The 17,347-nt window shown below is 43.1% G+C and overlaps 1 protein-coding gene and 1 non-coding gene across 2 annotated transcripts in view; one reads left to right on the top strand and one right to left on the bottom strand.

Moving 5' to 3' along the window:
* Positions 1–17,347, top strand: part of LOC144485255 (uncharacterized) — a 182,814-nt gene that overhangs the window by 134,653 nt on the left and 30,814 nt on the right.
* trnae-uuc (transfer RNA glutamic acid (anticodon UUC)) lies at positions 15,697–15,768 on the bottom strand. Its single transcript has one exon. It is a non-coding gene; the product is annotated as a tRNA-Glu (tRNA).

Below are 17,347 nucleotides of genomic sequence, written 5' to 3' on the forward strand. Positions count from 1 at the left end.
GGGCCGTCCATCCTGACTGTCTTCCCCTCTACCGCGGCTATGTTCGCGGCCAGGTGTCCCTGGAGAGGGAGCATGCGGTGTCCACGGGCGCGGTTGACGCTTTCCGCGCCCGCTGGGCACCGCAGGGGTTGGGGTGCATTATTGACCCTAACAATCACATTTTAACTTGATGTTTTTAAGTTTCCTTTGTATTTTGATTTCTGTTCGGGCTGTTCCCCCTCCTTTTTGGGGAGCTGCCCCTTTTACTTTGTCCTGATTTAATTTGAGTTTGTTTATTTGGTTTGACCTAAAAAGAGGGCAATGGTCCCACAAAAATGCTCACGTATATCTTTCAATTTCAAAAATCCACCAACCTCATCCCCGTGGTTCCTGTGAAACATACAAGACAACACAAAATAGAAACACAAAGCAACTTACACACATTTAGCTTAAACTCCTTACGTTCCAATTCAGAATTTTGCAATGTAAAAATGCCATTCTGGTCAATGTTTAAATTTGTCCTGATTATACTGATCATTGCCGACTTGTTGTTTCTTTTACGTTGTTATAAAGCCATATTAAAAACTGTAGATGATGGAAATTCTCAGCAAGTTTGGCAGCATCTGTGGTCATATCACTGTGCTGTATCTCTGTGTACCACTATGTCTGTGTGCATGTGTATGCCTGTGTGTGTGTGTGTGTGTGTGTGTGTGGGTGGGTGGCTGAGTGTGTGCGTTTGTGCCTGCGTGTGTGCCTGTTCCCGTATCTGTGTGTGTAATGTATCTGTGACTGTGCCTCTGTGTCAGCGTGCGTGTGCCGCTTTATCAGTGTCTGTATCCCTGCATCTGTTCATGTCCCTGCATCTGTGTGTGTCCCTGTATCTGTGTGTGTGTCTGTATCAGTGCCTGTGCTCCTATATCTATGCGTGTGTGCCCCATATGTGTGTCTGTGCCCCTATATCTGCGCGTATATCTGTGTACCCTGCATCTGAGTGTGCCCCTGTATCTGTGTGTGTGTCCCTCTATCGGTGAGGTTTTCAGTTTCTCACTGTCTGCATCCCTGTGTGTGAGTCTATGCTTCTGTTTCGTTAATGGCGTGTGTGTGTGTGTGTATAGATGTGTGTGTAGGTGTGTGCGTGGATGCATGTGTGCGTGGTTTATGAGATGTGTATGAGAGAGTGTGTATGACAGCATGTGCATGTGAGAGAGTGTTTGAATATGACAGCGTGCGCTTGTGAGGACATGCTTGTGCTTGAGTGAGTGTCAATGTCTCTGTGAGATTGAGTTGGTTTAACAGAAACAAATTTCACCTTTGAATCAGAATCACTTCAACCAACCTGTCCATCCTGGAAGTTCACAGTTCCAGAAACAATTGTAATATCATTTAGCCTCTGTGTTGACCTGTGTTAGCGAATGGCCCACCTGTTTCACAAGAGGCAACACCAAACCCTCCCGTTAAAGGAGCTCAAAAAACTTTGGGATTTAAAATACTCATAAAGACTCTGAGAACAGAATGGATTACCTTAGGATAAGAATGCCAGACTGCCTTATATATATTTTACAGATGTGCTCTCAGCATAGAAAGATATATAACGACAGTTAGAAAATTTAAACATTAGCCAAGATGTATACATGTTCAATAATACACTATTTTTGAAAGTGTATTATTGAACATGTATACATCTTGGCTACTCCCACAGGGGTCTAACGTTTCATGGACAGTAGGCCAGTAAAGTCAACCACCGTCGTTATAACAATACACACATCAAAGCATAGCTCTTGTCAGCATGGGTACCAGACAGCTCAGTGAAAGAGACATTGATTGAGCAAGGACAAACTAGTGGTTCCAGACAGCTTAAAAAATAGGCCAGATAAAAGCCAAGACAGTTGGCCGTAGGAATATCAGGCAAAAACCGCGAGAACGTATTGTATCCATGCTGTCAGAGAATATCTGCAATTGGCCAAGGTACATTACATTTACTAATAATGATTGACCTGTTCGAAAGATGATTCGCTCATGATGAATCAGGAGGCGCGTAAAATTACTTTTAAAATTTGTATAATTGAATTGCCACTTCAGAGAAGAGTTGGACTGCACAGCCCTTCTCTCCTGGCATGTGTTCGTGAATAGAGAATAGTCTTTCACCAGGAAAGTGCGTGAGTCTTTGTATTAGCAAAGGTTCAGCTCCGTGCATAGCCTCTGAAAAAAACCCTATACCTCCCCTGATAAGTAGGTGTGAAACTTGTTGAGGTCATGGAATAATGACTCTACGACTCTATAAATGGTAGGTCAAATTGGGGCAAGAATAGAAGTTTAGCATTTAGATTCCAACTCAAGTGTTTATCCTGTATCACGATATGGCCATAGTTTGTTTAACTCTTTCTTTCTGAAAGAGCACGGACAGAATGTGAATAACGGATATGTGTGTGTGTGTATATATATATCTTAATATATACACACATATATAAAAAATATATATATAAATGAATCTGTCCTTAAAATGATTGCGTCTTCAATTTTCGAAGAATAATTCTGAGAAATTTGCGCAATTATAATGGAATCATTAAAATGTATGTTTTAGTGTAACAAATAGGCTTACATTAACACTGCAATGAAGTTATTGTGAAAACCTTTTTAGCAGGACCTGTGTGTGTGTGTGTGTGCGCGCACACCCCTGCAACTGTCTGTCTCTGTGTGTATGCCCATGTATCTCTGTGCATGTGTGTGTGCCCATATACTTGTGTGTGCCCCTAAATTTCTATGTGTGTGTGTGTGTGTGCCCCTATTAATATCTCTGTATTTTGGGTGTTCCGCTAAGCTGAAACATTGACAATGTCTGGCAGAGGAATTACAGAGGGCAGCAAAGTTTACTTACTCCCATTCTGAGTGTGATTTATATCTGATAACTGTTTCAAATGTATACATCGCAGCCTGAAATAATTCCACCTTCTATCTCAAGGCAATATCTTCCAATGGGTCATGAGGAACAGAGTACATGTACAGTGTCTGCTTATAAAAAGGGCGAATACGCCCTCTGAGCTCCTGCTGTAAACTTCAATCCCAGAAAATATTGTTCAATCTTCACATTTCAGGAACTGGTCCTCTACTTTCTCAGGAGGCTAAGGAAATGTGTCGTGTCAGCTATGACTCTAAACAACTTTTGCACATGCAACATAGAAAGCATTATTTCTGAATGTATCACAGCTATGTACGGCTCCTACTCTCTCCAAGCCTGCAGGAAACTATAAAGTGTCCATGACGCCAAACTAGCCTGTCATCCGTTGGGACTGTCTACTCTTCTCGCTGTCGCGGAAAAGCAGCCAGCATAATTAAGGGCCACACGCATCCCGACATTCTCTCTTCCACCTTCTGTTGGGAAAAAGATACAAAAGCCTGAGGCCACGTACTAACAGACTTAAGAACAGCTTCTTCCATGTTGCCATCAGAGTGTTGAATGGACCAAAGTTGATCTTTCTCTCCATCCTACCTATGACCGTAGCCATACATGCTGTACTTTCTCCTTTCCTTCTTTAGGTACAATATGTTTATTCGGATAGCATGCAAGAAACAACACTTTTCACTGTATGTTAATACATGTGACAATGATAAATCAAATCAAAAATGCAGTCTCGAGTTACTGAACTTTTCTGAGACTCACAAAGACCAGCGTCTGCAGCAGTTGTGGGTTGTCAGCAGATGGTGGCATTGTATCATTTGTAAGCTCAAGATAAATAAACAGTTTTGAGGTGATTTTCAATATAAATTTAATACCTTGCTTCCCCAAAAAGGAAACAATTAGCAAAGCAACGGCATCCGCATCCCTCTCAATAATATCCACAAGGAAATCTGGCCCAAGGATAGGGAATTTAATACTTGATTTATATTCATCCACTCGCGAATAAATGTGTCTCTTAACTGCTAATTATTTCTTTACATTCACTTTAATTTTTTTTGAAGAGCTGGCTGCTTTTTAAATCCAGATTTTATTAAGTATTATTTCATTATAATTGGACACAAATCTAATTTTCTCTGAATTTTCCATTATTGAGTTCTCATGTGTTCCAGAGACCCTTCACAACCCTGCCTGTATTCTGTTCCATCTATATTAAAATGTGTTTGCTTATTTGAAGATTACACTCCGGCACATTTGAGGCCTTACGTCACTCTGACCTATAACACACACTGCAAAATTCATGGGCGCATTGGAATGATTTGCTGTGCAGTTATTTGAGTTCTCAGTGAATTGAATCAAGTGCGCTGTCGAATGCTGGCACTGGATTTTATTAAATGTCGTCGCAGCTGCAACATGACTCTGATTTCAACTGTATGGATGTTTCGGGCTAATATTTTATGGACATTGTCGTCTCAGCACACGACAAATGACTCGCAACGCCCACCACCCCTCCCTTCACTTCCTCTTCCCCAATACCAGCCTTCATTAATCTCACATCCACTTCTTCAATTCACCATCACGAGATACAATAGTGAATATTTCCCGAACGGGGTTGGGGGTGGCGGCGGGGCGGGGGGGGGGGGGGGGGTGCGCAGGGGGACGTGTGATGTGAGAGATCGGGTGGTGGGGCCGGTACCGTGAGGTTGGTAGGGGTGGTGCTGGCAGATATTTTCGTTGTGGGATGAGTGTTGATGTAAAATGCTAAGGTCAGTAACCTCCTCCCGAACTTGACAGGCGAATATTTTATTCTGGAACTCAGTGTGTCCAGCCCATGTTAAATCGCTGATTTTAACTGATTCAAATCCAGACAGCTTTGGATCTGAAGTCGTTTCCTTTTGAATTTCTACAATTGTTGTTCATGGATTTATCGGGATGAATAAAGCAAAATCGACATCACTGTGTTTCTAATTGCGATGAGTTTCTGTGCAAAACATCAGATAAATACGTTGTGGTGATAGAATAGCTTATTACTGTTTAATGAATTTCAAAATTCCAGTTACTGGAAACATCACCACATTTTTCAGATCCTCTCTGAACTGTGTCTGTGTCACTGCATAGATGCATGTGTTGGTGCAGCAACTCAGGAGTTGGAGCATAAATCCTAATTCCTGAAGAAAATGTGGTAAACGCGACAGAACTAATTTAAACATGTACAGTCGTTCATAAAAACAATAGAAGAGGAACACCGACCATAACAGGAGAAAATTTCCCGATATTGCAAACAGTATGATGATAGATTTTCTTCTTTTCTCTATCTCTGGGTCACTTGGACTTTCCCCATTCTTGTGGGTCCGAAGTTTCCTGCGGACTTTACTCAACACTACAATGTATTTAACGGTTAAAACGTTGAACAGCACAACCAACAAAAAAGGAATAGTCGGGGTTAAAATATAGTGGAGACTTTCAGCTGCTGCCCATGCTGGTGAGGAGGCGACATCAAAATCTACAGAACAGAAATAGGGAGTATTGGAAAGCCAATAGCTATTCTCACACATAAAGTACCAGAAAGTGTTTTTTACAGTGAATAGCACACTCACTGTTCCTAGAACCACAGTTGCCGTTTCCTCAGTGCAGTATTTTATTTTCAGCTTCTGACAAGTAATGGCCACGAATCGATCAAAGGTAAAAGTGACAGTGAACCAGACAGAACAGTCAGTGACTGCGTAAAGCAGGACGGCATGGATATTGCACACTTTAACATGATACATGAAGACAAATTGATCTCTGAAACTGATGGGAATTTGCCTCAATACGAGGTCGATGATGACGACGAGTAGATCCGCCACTGACATGGAAATTAGGTAACGTGAGACACATTTGGAAAGTCCACACCTTCCTCGAGACAGGATAAGAATCGTAAATAAGTTCACTGCAGGGAAGAGAGAGACAATTAACTCATATTTCAGACTGAGAACAGGAGCAGTAATCTGGCAGGTTTCTGGGGAACAGCTGCAGGATTTTGTTTTACAGAGTCCAGCCTCAGAAAAACATGGATTCACCTGTTCTGCTGAGACTGGGTTCACAGTAAGAAAGCATCGCACTGAGGTATCAAGAAACTAAATTTACCAACAGAGCAGATCTCCAATTCCCTGCCTTCTCTTTATTTGTATTTGGGAGACACAATGGTGCCAATGGGTTTGGACGAAAAGTTCCTGGTCTGGGTCACTCTGCTGTGACTGTGCTGCAGACTGTGCATCTGAAGATATTGCATAAGTTGATTTGGAATTGGCTGTAAATCACAAAACTGGAAATTATATATTTTATTTTACTGAGGCAGGACCCTGTAGATATTAAGGCAGGAATAGTGGAAGTGGCCGGTGAAGGTGTGGTGGGAGTGGGGGGAGTGAGGAGAGGGGGTTGGTAGTGGGGAGGGGGGAGATTGGGAAATAGAGAGCAACCACCAGGCAAGAGTAGGGAAAATGTCTGCTGGGAAGATAGAGAAATTTTCCAATTGCATTAGCACATATGCAACATGAAGTTTGCACATTATAAAATTATTAATTGGGTCCCATGGACAAGTGCAATCAACAGAGTGAAATTTAACTCACCAGCTACACCAACTGCAGCGAGGAGTGGGTAGTAAATCCTTTGGATATCGTGAAGTACCCAAGCAACACGAAGCTCAAGTGGAATAATCCAGAACATGGTTTAGTGACTCTGAGATTCAATGATCACTGGTTGTACTGGAGACCACTCTCACTTTTAACACTGATGCGCACAATGAAAACATTCTATATTTACCAAGTGAGGAAAGTCCCTGGTGAAACAATTAAATGATGTGCGGAATGACATTAATCACGATCAATGAACAAACATGATTACTTCGGCTTTTATTGCAAAATATATGTTTATTGAAAGTCTTTTGCACTCATAGTATAGGAACTGACTGAAGGCAAACAGATTTGTCCAGCAGTTTGGTGAAAAAATATGAATATTGATTAACACTATGTACTGAACTGAAGTGAATTAAAGGAGTTACGAATATTTCTATCACATAATGTCAGCCTCCAATTTCAGAATTTGAATGAAATTGTAATCATGAAATTAGTGCAGATTCGGGATTCTTCTGTTCATGCAAGAGAGGTGTCAGAAGCAGGATGATTGGAAACATCGCACTGCTGCTATTCAGCAAGAAACAGTTTAAAATCAATAAGACAGACATTTACCCTCAAGTTGTTCACAGATAATATTTTATGGAGATTACTCCGAGATTGGGGTAAATCACGTGTCCAAACTACTTTCGGAAACACATGTAAAATTTCTGGTATCTTTGGAGATAAGTGAGGATGTGCCCTGTATTATTCATTCAAACTTTCATCTTCTTCCTTATGCCATGTTCCCTGCAGTCTGTGTGGAAGCTATTCCTTCGATCTTCAACTGTTGCATTCTCGAAAAGTCTTGGAATTTCAACTAACTTATCCTGGTAATATTCAAAGCCTTCGATTACTTTTGATTGGTAGATTGAAAAAGAAAGTATCAGTCCAGAGTTTTTGTAAAACTGGCAATAAAATATTATTTAATCTGAAATATACCCGATATAATTTTATAAGTACCCTCTGGTGAAAAATAGAACAGTAGAAAATCGATGGTGCGAACAGTGGTCATTCAGCTGATCGTGTGGCGCTGGACACAACTGTGACAAATGGAGCGAGTAGCTCCTTTTAATACCACACTCTAACAAGTGACCCGAGGCTTTGACGGTTGCAGCACTGTTGATGGAGAACCCATCTTAGAAATAATGTGTATACTCCTGCCTCTCGTTATTTTATGGGAAATATAATTGCAGTCGAGGCGGTCCAGTTCAGATTTTCCAGATGATTAACAGGAATCGGTGGGTTTCCTTTTGGAGATGGTTGGCTAGGTTCTCCCTGCACAACCACTAAACCTCCTCACGCCTGGACTAGTGCTGTATGTACATTCAGCATCAGCAATTGAGCTCCAACTTCTATCAGTCACCTCTCCCCACTCCAACTCTGTAGAGAACTACAGAACCTTTGCCTCTCTTAATAAACCGCCCCACATCAACATCGTCCTCATACTCCTATCTTCTCCGCCTCTCTCTCATTCTGTTTTTCATCGGCCAGATTGTGGAGAGCCAAAGGGAGAGAGAAAAATCCACATTCAGTCCTTCAATAAATTGCAATCAAAACGTTTCCTGCACATTCCACTCGTCCCATCAGTTGACTGTGAAGTCTAAAACTGCCAGCGTTGTCAGAGAATACAGATTGAAAGATGACCACTTTCATTTGGCGAGTGGTTAACACTGAGGTTGAGTCTCTTTGACGACAAGAGGATATGGATGGAATGTTCAAATGGGCCGGTAAGTTGCAGATGGAATTTAACCCTGAAAAGAGTGTGGTGATAAAATTTAGGAGTAATTTGACAACGAAGTATTCAACGAATGGTATGAAACTAGGAGGTTCTGTAGAACAAAGGGGGCTTGTCGTGTTCCCCATGTTGAAATTCATGAAATGCTGAGTAAATTGTGTTATAATTCTCTGGAGTCAGACGAAAGACATGAGATTGTTTCCGCTCGTCAGGGAATCTAGAAAAAGGGGCACAGTCTCAGGATGTGGGGCTGATCATTTAGAACTGGGTAAGATGATATATCAAAGAGTTGGTTCAAAATTGATGGGCCGCATGTCCTGATTCTTCACTGCAGGGACGCTATGATAGGATTAGATTTAGCAATGTCGAATTCAAATAAAATTAGACAAGTTATATCAGCCCTGCACATACTATCAAACCTAATGCCATTCTCAGTAACTGATCGAAATTGATGCAGTCGTTCTAGATATAGAATTGTAACCCACCATCGCACCAAGTAAACCAATGTCCTTTTAAATGTTGATCAGTGAAATTTTAGTCAGCTTCCGCTATGGAACATACGGGAACTGAGTCAAAAATGTCTCCACTCAAAAAGAAACAGAAAGTGTCAGTTCCTCTTACAACTTCAAAACTTTTGTTATGTTTTGTACCATTTACCGTGAAGATTTATACAGTAAGTGAACAGAGGTTTTGATGCTAAAAATGTGTTCACACCCTCCGGGTACATAACCACAGTGACGCACGCAGGAGCAAACGTAAATATAGACAGTGAGCGTGACAGGCGCTTGAGGAACGACAAAGGCGGAGGCTTGACGCTCAGTTGTCGAGCATTTGACTGCATATCTAGAGGTTCCTTGTTCAATTCGTGATGTCCTCTTCAGTATTTAACTCGATTTCTTTTTTCAATTATGACAGTCCTTCAGTGGTTGGAAAGTTCTTTGTGACGTCCGCTGGTAGGAAGAGGCTCTATATAAATGCAAGTCTCTCTGTCTTTAATGATCTTCAATCCCAGTCCTCTGTTTCCGGACTCAAGTCAATGGAAGTAGTTTGTCCGTATCTGCTCTATCAAACGGCCCTTTTTCCCATTTTTGGCAGAAGGATTTAACCACTGCATCAAAACAACACTGTGGAGGTAAAGTAGTCCAAGGAACTTGTTTAGATTTGTCAACTATATCATCATGTGGTCTTCCTATATCAGGTTTGGTGCAAATAGAACTGGCGTCAAATTTGCAGAGAAAACGCTTCCAGCCTGATTTAGCATGTCACGCATAGCGACAGCCATGTCATCCTCTCTGGCGCGATCAGTCAGCGAACTTGGTTACTAATCGAAAGACTGGTGATTCGAGACCATCCAGAGACCGAACTGTCGCTGTATTTTCCGCCCCCACACCGCCCCCCCCCCCGCCCCGCCCCCTCCGCCACCAGCTTTTATTGTTACACAGCTTTTCTTTATCATTTCGTCCATGGGCGTCAATGACAGTATTTCTCATGTGCTTCCAGCTCTGCTGATAACCAGTGTTATCGACATTATTAATTTCGTAAATATTTATCTCAAACATATTTGTAGTAATTTATATATTTCAAATACTATTAAACTTAATAACTGAACGCGAAACTTTAACTCATGATTAATCCTGGGTTTCAATTTAATTTTACCGCCCACTCCACTTCATTCCCGGTTCAATCAGGAATCTGTCCACCCCAGCCTGAAGTGTGTTCAGTGAGAGAGCTGGTCTCATTCCAAATCGCTTGCGAGCAGTTCTGGAGAATAGAAGGAAGGTTAGTGATTAGCGCTACTTTCACATAACTTGCCGTACCCCGGTTCGATTCCCAGCATGAGCCACTGTCTGTGTGTGTTCTCCCCGTGTCTGCGTGGGTTTTCTCTGAGTGCTGAGGCTTTCTCGCACGTACTGGTTAAGTGCATTGACACGAACTGTGACGACTCGGTTAGCTTCGCTGCAGTGTTAACGTAAGCTGGACTTGTGACTAATAAATAAATTAAAGAATGAGAGGGGATCTCTCTGAAACTTACACAATTTTGACAGGGCTTTAGAGACTCGACACAGGGGTATGGTTTGCCATGGCGACGTGGGGGGACGGTTCTGGAACAAGTGTTCACAGTGGCAGGATACGGGTGAGCCACTTCGGTCTGCGATGTGGTGAAATATCTTTACTCTGAGGGTAGTGAACCTGTGGAATCCTCTGCCACATGAGTCTCTGGATGAATTGTTTATGTATCGATACTCCAATGAGGTTTCAAACGTGAGAAATTTAAGTGTTGATGCTGATTTTGTTGCCTTTGTACAAGGAATGCAGTTTTATTCCATTTCTGACGAGAAATTTGTAAGTAGCTCAGATTTAATGCAGCAGAATGAATGTTATTCATTTTGACAGGAGGAACCAGCAGAGGCAATAAGCTGCTGGGGGCAATTGACAAGATTGTGAAAATGAGCGATTTGTTTCTCGCCGCAGTTCAAACTGGGTCAACTATTACTCCTGTTTCCAATCAGGAAGTAATTGCAGCTCCTCTTAATTCATACGGTGAACGCGTTGAATACATTTTGATTCCCTGACCGGGGATCGAATGCGCGTCGCGGCGATGGCAGCGCCGAATCCTAACCATTAGACCATCAGGGAAGATGACAACGTAACGTTTAGCCTGACTTTTCCACTCCAGCATTTTTTTAAATACACAAGAAATATTTGTTGGACAAAAGTCATATCCAGAAAGAACACGAATGACTCCTTCAGCCAATGAAACACTAATTGTTGCAGACTGGAACGAGGAATCGACAGTGAGGTCCTACCTATTGTGTATCTTGCAATTTCCAAAACCGACCAATCTCATCACTGCTAATCCCATGAAACTTATGAGGTAACACACAGCAGATGTTCATCGCTTCAAACTATCTTCGTTCCACCTCAGCGTTTTGCAGGTTTAAACGCACGTTCTTTAAAAGTTTAAGTCCATCGTCACTCCTCTGATCATTACCGACTTTCTGTGTATTTTATATCGTGGTAAAACCTCTATTGATAATATAAACAGCAAATGGTAAACATTCTTTGCAGGTTTGGCAGCATCTGTGGACACATAAAAATCTAAACACTTCCATGCGTTAGCTGTTTCGGAATTATAGCGATTATTGCGTTTGCAAAGCGGCAAAATATTTTCAAAACAAATGACTCATTTCAAACTGTTTTTGTTAAATATTAAGGCATTGCATTACCTCACAGCCATAGGACATTTACACTTCGCCATGTCTTGAATAATATTGTGCAACTGCAGTTCTAGAAAAAGGACAAAAATCGGAGCAATTGTTATTTTCTGAATCGTACGGTAGATCAATGAATATGCCGCGTGGCTAAGGTTTTCAGCCGAATTGGAATTCGAGAGAACAAGGTTCTAAATTGCAATCAGACTGCACGGTTTGATATTCTAGGCCGGTCACAATGGTCATGAGCAGAGTTTCTATATTGTAGGGGTTATCATCTTCATATCATATAGGGTAGGCTCCCCGATTCGAAACGGGATTGAACATGATCGAAATTTACTGCTGGAAAGTTGCCCGATTGTAGTTCGTTGTTGAATGTGAACTGAATATGGATCAATCAAAATATTAATTTGTTCTTCACCAATTATTGGAAAAAATGCACTCCGTAAAAGCGCGACTGGCCTATTGATGATTTCTGCTTTCCCTGTCTCACTCACGGTGCAGCTGGTGTTGGTTTGATGGATTAGCCTTGGTAACTGTGTGGGGTTAAGTGGGTTAAGGTGACGACAACTGTCTCGGTCAGGCACCCTTGACTTACATTCTCTGGATCATGTGTCAACCATTTATGACTAAGATAAGGAGACATTTCTTCTCTCAAAGACTTGTGGATCTTTAGAATTCTGCAGCCGGCCAGAGGTGCGTGGATCCTCAGTCGATGAGGACATTGAAGGTTGAGTTGGAGTGGTTTTTGGAATCTAAGGGGATGAAGGGCTATTGGGATAAGCTGGGAGATTGGGGTTGAGGTTGCGGATCTGCCTTGAATCAATCGTGGAGGAAGCTCAATGGGACATGTGACTCAGTTCTACTTCATCGATTCTGTTCACTAACAATACCAGATCCGGTACCAATGGCTTCTGCTGACAGCATTGAAATCTCAGGCACTGAATTCAGGGTAATAGCATTGGTTAAGGCGTATGATCGAAGCCCATCACTGCTGAATGTTCAATTAATTAACTTCATGGAGTATATTTGATTTTTTATTGTCACATGCATTAGCATACAGTGAAAAGTATTTTTCTTGCGCGCTACACAGACAAAGCATATCTTCATCGAGAAGGAAACCTCAGTGGTTGGTAAGTTGATGGAGAGGATCCTGAGAGACAGGATTTATGATCATCTAGAGAAGTTTAGTATGATCAAAAGTAGTCAGCACGGCTTTGTCAAGGGCAGGTCGTGCCTTACGAGCCTGGTTGAGTTCTTTGAAAATGTGACCAAACACATTGACGAAGGAAGAGCGGTGGATGTGGTCTATATGGACTTCAGCAAGGCGTTCGATAAGGTCCCCCATGCAAGACTTCTTGAGAAAGTGAGAGGGCATGGGATCCAAGGGGCTGTTGCCTTGTGGATCCAGAACTGGCTTGCCTGCAGAAGGCAGAGAGTGGCTGTGGAGGGGTCTTTCTCTGCATGGAGGTCAGTGACCAGTGGAGTGCCCCAGGGATCTGTTCTGGGACCCTTGCTGTTTGTCATTTTCATAAATGACCTGGATGAGGAAGTGGAGGGATGGGTTGGTAAGTTTGCTGACGACACCAAGGTAGGTGGTGTTGTGGATAGTTTGGAGGGATGTCAGAAGTTGCAGCGAGACATAGATAGAATGCAAGACTGGGCGGAGAAGTGGCAGATGGACTTCAACCCAGAGAAGTGTGTAGTGATCCATTTTGGCAGATCCAATGGGATGAAGCAGCAGTATAATATGAAGGGTACCATTCTTAGCAGTGTAGAGGATCAGAAGGACCTTGGGGTCCGGGTCCATAGGACTCTTAAATCGGCCTCGCAGGTGGAGGATGCGGTCAAGAAGGCGTACGGCGTACTGGCCTTCATTAATCGAGGGATTGAGTTTAGGAGTCGGGAGATAATGCTGCAGCTTTATAGGACCCTGGTTAGACCCCACTTGGAGTACTGCGCGCAGTTCTGGTCACCTCATTACAGGAAAGATGTTGAAGCCATTGAAAGGGTGCAGAGGAGATTTACAAGGATGTTGCCTGGATTGGGGGGCATGCCTTATGAGGATAGGTTGAGGGAGCTTGGTCTCTTCTCCCTGGAGAGACGAAGGATGAGAGGTGACCTGATAGAGGTTTACAAGATGTTGAGAGGTCTGGGTAGGGTAGACTCTCAGAGGCTATTTCCAAGGGCTGAAATGGTTGCTACGAGAGGACACAGGTTTAAGGTGCTGGGGGGTAGGTACAGAGGAGATGTCAGGGGTAAGTTTTTCACTCAGAGGGTGGTGGGTGAGTGGAATCGGATGACGTCGGTGGTGGTGGAGGCAAACTCGTTGGGGTCTTTTAAGAGACTTCTGGATGAGTACATGGGATTTAATGGGATTGAGGGCTATAGATAGGCCTAGAGGTAGGGATATGATCGGCGCAACTTGTGGGCCGAAGGGCCTGTTTGTGCTGTGGCTTTCTATGTTCTATGTTCTATGAAATGAAAGATTGCAGAATTTACTGTTTCAGTCATAGAATCATAGAATCATAGAATCCCTACAGTGCAGAAGGAGGCCATTCGGCCCATCGAGTCTACACCGACCACAATCCCACCCAGGCCCTACCCCCACATATTTTACCCGCTAATCCCTCTAACCTACGCATCTCGGGACACTAAGGGACAATTTTTAACCTGGCCAATCAACCTAACCCGCACATCTTTGGACTAGCTCGGGTGAAGAGAAAGATCAACTTAATACAAGGTAGGTCGTGCATGTTATTACGTGAATTCCATGCAGTAGAATGCATCGTTAAACATTTTAACAGGAGGTACCAGTCGACACAATGCAAATATAAATTGCTGTGGGCAATTGACGTGTTTGTGGAGCCAGTTTCCTTACATCATTGCACCGCAGCGTTTCTGGTAATTATCACGTTCGCCGTACACACGCAAGTTTCCTGGTTCAATCCTGGGCAGAAACGTATTAAACAGGAACAGAAAATGTTGGAAAATCTCAGCAGAATGACGGCATCTGTGGGGAAACCAACGATTCAAATCTGGATGACCCTTCATCAGCTTTCCTGATTCGACACACTGGCTCTGTTCTCTCTTCACAGATGCTGCCAGACCTGCTGAGATTTTCTAGTATTCTTTTTGTGTGTTTCAGGTTCCAGCATCAGCAGTATTTCATCTTTACAGAAACATTTCCAAATGTTTTCAATTTTAGAGTAATTCAGCTTTCAGAAATAATCACGCATTTGCCACGAATCATTAACTGCCGAGTATTTCCAACATTTTCTGATGGTAACGCCATGAATCAGCCTGTGAAAAGAACAAAACGGATGTTCGGAGATAGAAAGCAAGGGCGGATGATTAAATGAAACAAGGAGTGATGGATAAGGCAACATTTAGCTGCTGATGGTGGAGGCCGGGTGGTCAAGTCGTTCAGAGTCAATCCTTTCACCGCCAAGGCCCAGAATTGATGATAAACTGTCAACTAAACAGAACATTTTACTGAGCGTGTAATCAGTTTCTGGAGGGGAAAGTATCTGAAAGCAAAGGAAGAGAATATCATTTGCTGCAGAAGGTAGAATGACTGTGTGATTGTCTGTAGCCATGTGGAGATGCCGGCGTTTGACTGGGGTGAACACAGTGAGAAGTCTCACAACACCAGGTTAAAGTCCAACAGGTTTATTTGGTAGCAAATACCATAAGCTTTCGGAGCGCTGCTGCTTCGTCAGGAACGCTCCTGACGAAGGAGCAGCGCTCCGAAAGCTTATGGCATTTGCTACCAAATAAACCTGTTGGACTTTAACCTGGTGTTGTTAAACTGCTTACTATGTCTGTTGCGACAGTGACCTGGAATGAAGCAATGGAGACAGTAATGATGACCCATGAGATACAAATCTCTGATATCACAGCAGAGCTGTGATCAGCTAGTGTTGTTCAGCAGAATTCCCACAAGAAGCTATCGAAGAGGCAGGGGTTACGAATGATCTGTGAATGTGGTGAGCTGCAGTGAAATTGTTGGAGCAGAATGCATTATTATTCATTTTGACAGGAGGAAGCAGCAAGGGGAATGTAATGAAAAGTTGCCGGGGACAATTGACCGGATTGTGCAAGTGGGTTTATTTTGTTTCTCCAGGGAGCTCAAACTGGAACAATGATCACTCCTGTTTTCGATCAGGAGGTAATTTTAGCCCCTCCTCAATCATGTGCTGGTCGGCAGCTATAAAATCAACATTCCCTGACCGGGAATCGAACCCGGGCCGCGGCGGTGAAAGCGCCAAATCCTAACCACTAGACCACCAGGGAAGATATAAGCAAACGTTTTAATCTGACCGATACATTGCAGCGTTTTTCAAATACTCGAGAAAGGTTTGTCGGGAAAAAAAAAACCTCATGTTTAGATCGAACCCGAATGACCCCTTCAGTCAGCAGCAAATTACTGCAGATTCTGGAACTTGAAAGAAAAACTTAACATGCTCCAAAATCTCAACAGGCATGACGGCATCTCTGGAGAGAGAATAGAGCCAACATTTCAAATCTGTGTGGTCAGTCATCGAGGCTGAAGACAGGAAAAGAGTGCGAGATTGATACTTTAAGTGTGGGAGATGCGGGGGAGGGGGCGGGCGGGTGAGGGTGGGAGCCGTGGGTAAGAGTTGACAAAGTTGTGATGGAAAAAAAATCAAAGGGAATGGAAAGGGTGGCGGTAAAAGCAAAATACTGCGGATGCTGGAATCTGAAACAAAAACAGACAATGCTGGAACATCTGAGCAGCAGCGGCACGGTAGCACAGGGACCTGGGTTCGATTCCCGGCTTGGGTTACTGTCTGTGTGATATTTGCGCATTCTCCTCGTGTCCACATGGGTTCCCTTCGGAAGCTTCGGTTTCCTTCAACAGTCCAAAGATGTGCGGGTTAGGTTGATTGACCCAGCTCAAGTTGCCCTTGGTATCCTGGGATGCGTAGGTTCGAGGGATTAGTGGGTAAATATGTAGGGATAGTGGGGGTAGAGCCTGGGTGGGATTGTGGTCGGTGTAGATTCGGTGGGCTGAATGGCCTCTTTCTGCACTGTCGGGTTTTTAAGATTTCTATGGAGAGAGATGTTTTTGGAATCTAAGGGAATCTAAGGGAATGAAGGGCCATCAGGATACGTTTGGAAATTGATGTTGATTCCTGGGATTCGTCATGATCTCCTCAAATTCCGGAGGAGACTCCATGGGACATGTGAGCCAATCCTTCTCCATTAATTCCGTTCCCTGCAGCACCAGATCAGATAGGGATCACCTCTGTTAAAAGCGTTGGTGTGTGTTCTGAGGCATTGAATTCGAGGCAGCAGCATTTGTGGGGGAAAGTGATCAAATGCCGCAAATTACAGGTGTTCAGTTGATTTGCTTTACACGTCATGAATACTTTTTCTCGAACACGTTATTACGAAACTTTAATGCAGTAGGAAGTATCATTATTCATTTTGACAGGAAAAATCAGCAGAGACAATGTAACATCAATTGCTGTGGGCAAAAGATGGGCTTCTGGAGCCAGTGTGGTTCTTTCTCCAGTAAACCGGATCTGCTTGCCTTGAGGTCATCACCGTGTTTCTGTAGTTCGGTGGTTATCACAAGAGCCAGGTTAATTCTGAAAATATCTGGTGAGAACGAGGAATGATGGGAAGTGTACATGATAGGATTTGAACCTCACTTCGAAAGTTCAAGTCCATCGCCTTAATTCCTGGGCAGGGAATAAAGTCTCACTGTTTGTAATTCTGTTATTTATATCATGATGCAAAGATGCCGGCGTTGGACTGGAGTGGGTACAGTAAGAATTCTCACCAGGTTAAAGTCCAACAAGCTTTATTTGGAATTGCGAGCTTTCAGGAGCACTGCTCCTTCATC

Source organism: Mustelus asterias, unplaced genomic scaffold (assembly GCF_964213995.1).
Source record: "Mustelus asterias unplaced genomic scaffold, sMusAst1.hap1.1 HAP1_SCAFFOLD_178, whole genome shotgun sequence".
In the NCBI taxonomy this organism is placed as follows: domain Eukaryota; kingdom Metazoa; phylum Chordata; class Chondrichthyes; order Carcharhiniformes; family Triakidae; genus Mustelus; species Mustelus asterias.